We start from the raw sequence: 9400 nt of genomic DNA, 5'->3' as shown, positions 1-9400 counted from the left end.
AATAATAATTATGCCCAAGTGGCACATTTTGAGGAAGACTTGTCCCAAACCTTCTCATTCTCTACTATCTAAGACGAAGAGGAAATTAATGCCCATAGAGTCCAATTTTATACTTTCACATTTAACCTTTACATGTCAGTAAGTTATTCTGTACCTTGTCCATGGATTAGTTCTATAAACCGGAAATGAATATAATTCACAAAAGTTTTATAATATATTATGCAAATATAATTTATTGTATACTAGGTCACTTACAGGAAACTACTAAAATCCTAGATTATTAGTCTTAGTCATTTGAAGAAAAAATATTCCAAGCAACAAGGTCCAGTGAACTATCTTTCCCCATATTTGGTAATTTAAGTTATGACAAATCTTAGTGTTCCACATATTTTGATCATTATCTTTTATCGACATCTATTTCTTTCCCTAGGGCTTTGAAGCATCTCCCATTTCTTCCAAGTTAACCAAAGAACAAATAGGTCTTTTTGCCAAACCACAAAGATATTTCAAATTGGATTCTGTTGAAGCAATTATTCCCATTCTTCTTTATATATCAATGCTTACTTCCTCTTCTCACTTGACCTGATTATCTCTGGGCCTCTACACAGCTGAGTCTGTGATTTCATTTCAATGCAATCTTCAGTTTTACTTTTCTTAAAAAAACAGCTTTCCTGAGCTGTAACTCTTATGCCACAATTCACTAACTTGTATGCCACAATATTCACCCATTTAAAGTACATAATTCAGTGATTTTTAGCATATTCACAGATATACATCCCTCACTGTACCATCACCAAAATCTAATTTTAGAACATATTTGTTATTCCCCCACCCCCCAAAAAAGCTCTGTGTCCATTATCAGGCCCTTCCATACCCTGCGCTTTCTAGCCCTAGACAATCTCACATTTGTTTTCTGTCTAAGCAGGTTTGCCAATTCTAGACATTTCATATAAAAGGAATCATGTATTGTGTGACCTTTTGTGACTGGCTTCTTTCACTTAGCATATATTGTCAAGGTTCATCCATGTTGTAATCAATATTAGTACTTCATTTCTTCTTATTGTTGAATAATATTCCATTGTATGGATATTCTTTTACCATTTAAAGCCATTCATCAGTTAATGGACATTTATGTTTTTTTCTACTTTTGATCTATCATTATGAATGATGTTTTGAATATTCATATACAAGTGTTTATGCGGACATAATCTTTTTTCTGGGGTATATGCCTAGGAATTGTTGAATTGCTGGGTCAAATGGTGACTCTATGTTTAACCATCTTGAGAAATTGGCAAACTATTTCCCGGAGTGACTGCATCATTTTATATTCCCACCCACAAACTATGGTTCCAGTTTCTCCACATTTCACTAACACTTGTTATGGTCTGTCTTTTTTATTTTAGCCATCCCCTACCCCCAAAAAGTGCTGTCTCTTGTGGTTTTGAGTTGTATTTCCCTACTTACTTGATCATATTTTATGTACTTATAATTTGTATATTTTCTTTGAAAAAATATCAGATGCTTTACACATGTATTAAGTTTTTTTAAAGAGTTCTCCACATGTCCTAGATACAAGTCTCTTGTTAGTTGAATTTCAATAATTTCCTCCCACTCTTTGTATTGTCCCTTCATTTTTTTAGTAATGTCCTTTGAAACACAAATGTTTTAAATTTTGATGAAGTTCAATTTATGTTTCTTTTTCTTTTGTTGCTTGTGTACTGGCATTATATCTAAGAAGCTATTGTCTAACCCAAATCCACAGAGATTGATTTGTTTGCTTTCTTCTAAGCATTTTATAGTTTTAGCTTTTATATTTAGGTCTCTAACTGATTTAAAAGTAAATTTTTGTGTATGGTGTGCAGTAGAAGTTCAACTTCATTTTCTTGGCATGTAGGTAGCTACTTGTCCCAGTGTAGTTTCTTAGAAAGATGATTTTTTCCCCTATTGAATTATCTTAGCACACTGTTGAGAATCAATTGATCATGAATGACAATGTTTATTTCTAATTCCCAGTTATATTTCATCGATTTATATCTCTATCCTAATGTCAGTGCTACAGCGTTTTGATTACTATAGCTTTCTAGTAGCTTTTGGGATTGGAAAATAAAAGTCCTCCAACTTTGTTCTTCTTTTCAAAATTGTCTTGGATATTCTGGCTCCCTTGCATTTCCATATGCATTTTAGGATTATCTTGTCAATTTCTGCAAAAATAAAAAAAGCCAGCTGGTATTTTGATATAAATTGTGTTAAAACTGTAGATTAATTTGATATTAAGTCTTCAAATCTATAAATATGAGATGTCTTTTATTTAGATCTTTGTCAATTATAGTTTTCAAAACTGCAAGTATTGCACTTTTTTGTTAAATTTATTCTTAAGTATTTTTTTTCCTTTTAATGTTATTGTATATGAAACTATTTTCTTAATTTCATTTTTGGATAGTTTATTGCCAATGTATAAAAGCACAAATAATTTTTTGTATAGTGAAATTGCATCCTGCAACCTTGCTGAACTTATTACTGCTAATAAGTTTTTAGTGTATTCCTTAGGATATTCTAGGTTCGTGATCATATGATTTGTGGTGGAAAGATCTTTCTTTTTAATCTAGATGTCTTTTATTTCTTTTTCTTGACTAATTGCCTTGGATAGATCTTCTAGTACAATGTTAAACACAAATGGTGAGGGCAGATATCTTTGTCTTGTTCTTGATCTTATGGGAAAATCATTCAATCATTCACTGTTACATATAATATTAACTGTTGGTTTTTTTGTAGATGGCCTTTATGAGACTGAATAAATTCACTTCAATTCTTAGTTTCTTGGGTGATTTTACAATGTAAAACTTTTACATAACTTTTCTATGTCTATCAAGATGATCATGAGGTTTCTGTCCTTTATTTTACTAATATAACATATTACATAATTGGTCTTTAGATGGTAATCCAAACTTGCAACTTGTTTTGGATAAATCCTACTTGGTCATGATATACGATCTTTCTCATATGTTGCTGGGTTTGATTTGGTAATACTTTGATGAAGATATTGGATCTATGCTCCTAAGGGATTGAACTGTATTTCTTTTTATTTTTGTGATGTCTTTGTCTGGTTTTAGCATTAGGGTAATTAAGTCATGCTTCATAGAATGAACTGAGCAGTATTCCTTCCATTTCTGTATTTTGAGAAAGCTTGCGAAGAATTGATGTTAATTCTTCTTTAAATGTTTGATAGACTTTACTGGTGAAGCCATCTGGGAAATAGGCTTTTGTGGAAAGTCTTAAAATTATTAAGTCGATCTCTTTACTCATTATATGTTATTATGTACTATTCTGGGAGTATGAACCAAGATTATACAACTCCATCTAAAATCAATTTCTTTCTACCACAAACCTTACAAGAGATGTTTCCCTTAAATAGCCCCCCAGCTGCATCTCTTTCATTGACCTGGAGCCTCAAATTTCTACTACCTTCACCAAGTACTTCCTACGCAGTGGGAGAGATTAAGCCTCATGGGTCTCTACTACATACAATCTGAGGGAACTTAAACAGAAACATCTCATAATGTGTTCTGACATCATGTTTATTTGAATAGTCAAATGCCCTCTATTGCTAGGCAGCCATACTTTAGAATCACACAGATTTGGGTCTGCTCTTTCTTCCTATAACTTCTCAGCCTTTTGCTTTTTATTTAAAATGTGGTTGTAAACAAAGTGTGACTTTATGGTAGAAGAACCAGAGCCTAAAGATGCACAATGAATTTTGTATTCTGATTGGAGAATTTTGGTGAATGTGGGTAAGAAACAAAACAAAACAAAACAAAACAAAACACCGAAGCTTAAATACTCATTAAGCCACTGCTAGCTATATAGTCAAAAGTCTATTGTGGATTCTAGTCCAGATTAAACTATAACTCACTTGATGGAAATTTTTAGCAGAAAAACAGATGATGGTAGGGAGATAAATGCTAAGGACATTGGCAGAAGGGGACGTCTCCACAGTTTTCAGGGTCTGAATATTTAGGCAGACATTGCATACTAAATCTTCACTTTCCGAAGTAACAGAGCCATGCCAAACATTTTGTAGCAAAATACGCAAGCTGGAGTTGGGGATTACGAGACCTGTGTTTATTTCTGGATACATGTTTGATAGGCAGAACACATGTGTTCATCCATTCTGAACTCATTAACAAAGCAGAAACATTAGTAAAATATGTCTTTTGCTGGTTTCTGGGATGGAAGAGGGAACAATTAAGCTGTAAGACACTCCAGGGTGGGTATTATGACCTAATAATGACATGCCCTGGTAGTTTTGACTGAGTGCCATTAACTGCAAAGGCATATCATTGCTCGTCCATAATATGCACCCTGGAGTGTCTTATTGGGAGGATATAAATATTAATTCCTCAGGAAACTCATTCAGCAAAAGAAGACACCATTGCTCTAAGATGGGGGATACATCAAAATCTCCATGTTGAGTTCAGTTTCCAGAGCCAGAATGTTTATGCATATACCCAGCAAAAAGCGGTTCAATAGAGCCCGAAAGAAAAGAAGTGAGGGAGTCAGAGATGTGGATTTGCATTCCACCTCTGCAGTTTCCACTAATCGGTCCTTGTTTGTTGCTCCAACACTCATACTCTCAGTTTCCTCTCTCTCTGAGTAAAGTTGATGATGCAACCAGCTTATTTTGTAGTGTGGTTGGGAAATCAAATGAGATGGAGATACTTTAAAAGTCGTTATATAATAAACTATGAACTGTTTAGCAAATATATATATATATATATATAACAGGCCATAATACATAGCAGACAAGAGAATTTAAAAATACAATATCAAGTGTATGAAGGTTTTATTTCTTCTTTTTTTAAGATTTTATTTATTTATTTCATGAGAGACACAGAGAGAAAGGCAGAGACATAGGCAGAGGGAGAAGTAGGCTCCATGCAGGGAGCCCGATGTGGGACTCGATCTTGGGACTCCAGGACCACACCCTGAGCTGAGGGCAGATGCTCAACCTCTGAGCCACCCAGGCATCCCTGAAGGTTTTATTTTAAAGGAAGAATTTGATGTGTATAGAGATTTGGCACCAAGTTCTTTTAGTCAAGCTGTCCTTTGCAATTGGCACTCATTCCCTGGGGTTGGTGCTAGCCTTCCTATTGACATTAAGCCTTCCTCTCAGCAAGATGCAATAAACAGTTCAAGACCACATGGCCATTTCAGGAGAAGAGGACAGTGCAAAATTGCTATTTCCCTTGAAACATATTGCTTGAGACCAAGGGTGAATATTTTGGTTAAAATAAATCTCTATTTTAACTCTGCAGTTCAGTTTTTGCTTTTTTACCTATCTGAATTTTTGTTTTTATTGTGAAGGCATTATCTCATTTTGGTAACACTGGGAGTATGATCTTGTCACTTTTAAGGGATTTTAATGAATATTTGTCCAATGTGGGTAGAGGTTATAACAGAATGTCTACATTTTTTAAGGTCCCCATTTCCTGGCTGTGTCGGCTAGTCACAAAGCATTAAAAAAGTGCAGTTTATTTTGTCCATACAGCCTTGGTGATATCACTGATAGTAACTAAATCAGCAGCACTAATATTTATGAAGGACAAATAATAATATTTAATGCTTCTGTACACATTATGTGAGCACAATAAATAAAAGATTATTGTATATCAGAATTCCTGTTAAATACATGCACAGAAATCAAACAAAATGGGTTGTCCATTGTTTGTAATTAAGGCTCCTCTGAAATACATAAAAGAGATGCTAAAGGTAAGAATTTTTCTTGGTAGATGTGATGATTTTGCCAACTTAGGGGTAAGGAAGCAACATTATTTATTTTTTGTTTTCCCATGGGTCAGCTGACTTTTCTTATCCTGTGAGCAAGCCCTGTAACCCTACTTCAACTGAGCTATTTTATAAATTCACTAACTAGAGAAACAGTATGAAGCAGTGTAAATAGGTCAAAGCAAATTTATCCCCCCACTAAAAAGAAAGCAAAACAAAACAAAATTCAAAAACCCCAAAACTTAGTTCATCAGCATTACCTTTATGAAGTTTCTTTTCTTGCATCCACCTACACCTACTCTGTTCAGAGAGCAAAGGGATAAAAGGAGGACTGGCTGCCCCATAAAGCCCAACGATGTGAACAGAAGAGAAATGTCCAGTGGGGTAGCAGCTGCAGGTTAGGATGGGAGAATGCCTCTTGAAGTGAGCTGTAAGATGCCGGAGAGGAACCAGGAGATTTACAGAAATAGAAAAAAAAGGCTGTTTTTGCTTGTTGTTTTGGTGTTTCTCTCCCTGTTAGAGGTGCAGTATAAACTGGGATTCGGTAGTATCCAAGAGCTACATTTGACGGAAGTAGAGGGGTTTTAAGGTACAAAAAGAAAGGTTAAAGGATGGTAGAACAAAATTAATATATTGTTTCAAAGAATATTTTTCTGTGTGAAGGCATATGGGAGTTGATGGAATTTAGGAGAATATAAATATAAAGTAGCATGGCTCCTGTTTTCCAGGACTTCGCAATCTATTAGAGATGAGCTAAGCTGTCATAAAAGTAACTTTAATATCACATAAGTTGGGTCAGTGCCGTGAAGGTTGAAAATAATGGGAACTAAATGATATGTGGGCCTCCGTCGAGGGCAGGCTAGGGGTGGAATCTTGTAATGGGCCAGTTATAAGGAAAGCATCAAGGAAGGAGCAGTCATATCTCTGGATGGATTTGACCAAAACAAAGTAATCCTAGAGGATCAGATAAAATGGAGACATGACAATGGACTTACACTATGGAAGAAATAGCAGATGGGGTCCATGTAGAGAAGCTGAACATGCCAGGCAGAAACATCCAAGAAGATATATTGAAATATCTGAGGTGGTGGAGTCCTGCATCAGTCAATCCCTATGACTGCAACTCAGAAGCATGCTGCTTATAGCTGTAGGCAGGCAGTGGCACCAGGTAATTCTGAAGCGGGGGGAGGGGGACACTGACAAGAATCAGAAGATCCTTTCAAGACCGACATGGGTTATGATCAACACTTCAAAGATGAAAACATGAAACAGGAATTCAGTTATGAAGAATAGGATAGGCAATGACAAGCTAGGGTTTTTGATGTGATCATGATTTTGATTTTGCTGTGATGCCCAGGAATGGGGAGCAAAACAGGTATTGGTGAGGTGATAAGTAGAATGGGGCTTCTGGATAGGTTGAGAGTACCTGCTGCACACTCTTTCTTGGGAACTGAGATGTACTTAAAATTTAATGATTTATTTTTCAAGGCCATATCAAAATATCCCTATTGAAATGTCCCTCTATCAAAATAATCACATTAAAATGTCAGGTACCTCAGCATGAAACCATAGCAGAAATTCTGTTGTTATAGTTAGAATAAAGCTTTATGGCTAAAATAGTAGCAGTGCTGACTTAATCTGGAATCTTGAAATGTTGGCTGGATTAATTTAAATCCCTCGGTTTCGGTAAAAATGGTCCTATGCACAGATGCAAAGTTGAGGTTCCCTATGAGCTTTATACCAAAGGTTTCAGTCATAAGTCACAGATGACCATGTTTATAGATAAATGGCCTAACACCCGGACAGAACTTAGGAAAAGGTGCATTGAAGATCGGCCTTGAAAACTAGCAAGATTTTATCTGAAAATGGAAACTTTAACAATTTTTTTTAAAAGTCAATTTTTATGTCATCATCTCTATGGAGTATGACTTTTAGGTTTTAAGGCGATATAAAGATGCACAAAGAAAATAGCAGTTGTTTCTGTTATAATCTTTTATCTTCTAAAATCATATTAAACTAAAAGAAAAATTTCCCTATGACAAAAACTTAATACTCATAGTATATAAAATGCTCATATGAATTGGTAAAAACATATGAGACCTTAAAAAATAAATAAGTCTTTATTTACAGCACAAATATATATTGACTGATCTCTATGCACCAGGACTGGAGCTGAGATTTAGTAGAGACTGGAAAATAAGACTGGCATGGCTGAGACCTTCTGAAATTCACAAATGTTGCCAGTAAATAACTTCAGCATTTTATGTAAGAAGAAAATGCTATAATTAAACAAAATATGAAAAAATTATATTTCCTAGTAATGAAAATACAAAAATTCATATAGTAATAAGGTATAGTTATTTTTATTGAGCCAGCAAATTTGTAGTAAAAATAGTGTACTCATATATTATTGGTGGCAGTATAAATTGGTATAACCTTTTTGGAAAACAATTTGTCAATGTACATCAAAAACCATAAAAATTTTATATCTTTGGCCTAATTCACTCCTGGAAAGTTATCCAAAGGTAATAAACCCCAGGGAGAATGTTATACATGGAGTTATTAATTGCACCATTATTTATAATAGCTAAAAATTGCAACATTATTTATAATAGCTAAAAATTAGGAACAACCAAATGTCTAACTATAGATAGAAGAATGGTTAACTGAATTATGGCACATCTGCTGAATGGAAAATTATGCAACTTTTAAAATGAGAGCTATGAAGATTATGTGGCCAAGTGGAAAAGGATTATAACTAGAATGCAAAAATATATGTAAAATTGACTCTATTTATGAAAATACGTATGCATATGTAAAAGGAAAAGAGAAAGGGCTATATAAAAATTGAAATAATTGTGTTAGGAAAATAAGATGTGTACTTTGATCTCTCCTACTGTCTTTCAATAAACAAACATGGCCAGAGATACAATAGCATATGTAAAAGCGTATGCCAAATTAGATAAAATCGTGGGCCCAGGTATATGATATGGAAACAATTCTAGTTTGGCTCAATCATAAGATAGAAACAGACAAAAGAACAAGATCATTTGTAATGCTATGGTGAGTTCAAATCATAGAGAGCCTTTTAACTCTATTTTGATGCCATTACATAGAAATAATTAATCAAAAGTATGATTTTGGAAAGGCAAACAACAGGATAAGAACTGTGGAGCAGAAGGGTTCATTTGGCCAGCGATGCAGAGCGGATTGAAGAAGAAAGAAACTAGAGGCCAAGAGCCCAGAGAAAAGGCCATCGCAGTAATTTAGATGCCAGTGATCAGGAAGCGGTTATGGAAGATGAACGAAAGGGATAAGTGAGAAATGAACTATAAAGGAATTGACAAGCTAGGTCATGACCAGACATGGGCTTTGGAAACTGGGCAACAGGAAGGATGGCAGTGGCATGAACAGATACAGAAAGTTGGAGCAAATACAGATTCCCCAGGTTCTAATACAGAGTATGTAATTAAAATATGTTCTCAAATATGTTTTTTCTAGTGAACTGTGACATTTAAATTTGAGCAGAAATGCCCCGGTTAAAAAGGGAAGTCAGAGCCCCACCTGCCTGTAGGCACCCCTGAGTCATGTCAGAAACCTACAAATTATGACCTATCTC

This window comes from Canis lupus, chromosome 1 (assembly GCF_048164855.1).
Source record: "Canis lupus baileyi chromosome 1, mCanLup2.hap1, whole genome shotgun sequence".
In the NCBI taxonomy this organism is placed as follows: Eukaryota; Metazoa; Chordata; class Mammalia; order Carnivora; family Canidae; genus Canis; species Canis lupus.
The sequence above is the reverse complement of the archived record's forward strand: the minus strand, read 5'-3'. Positions refer to the sequence as shown.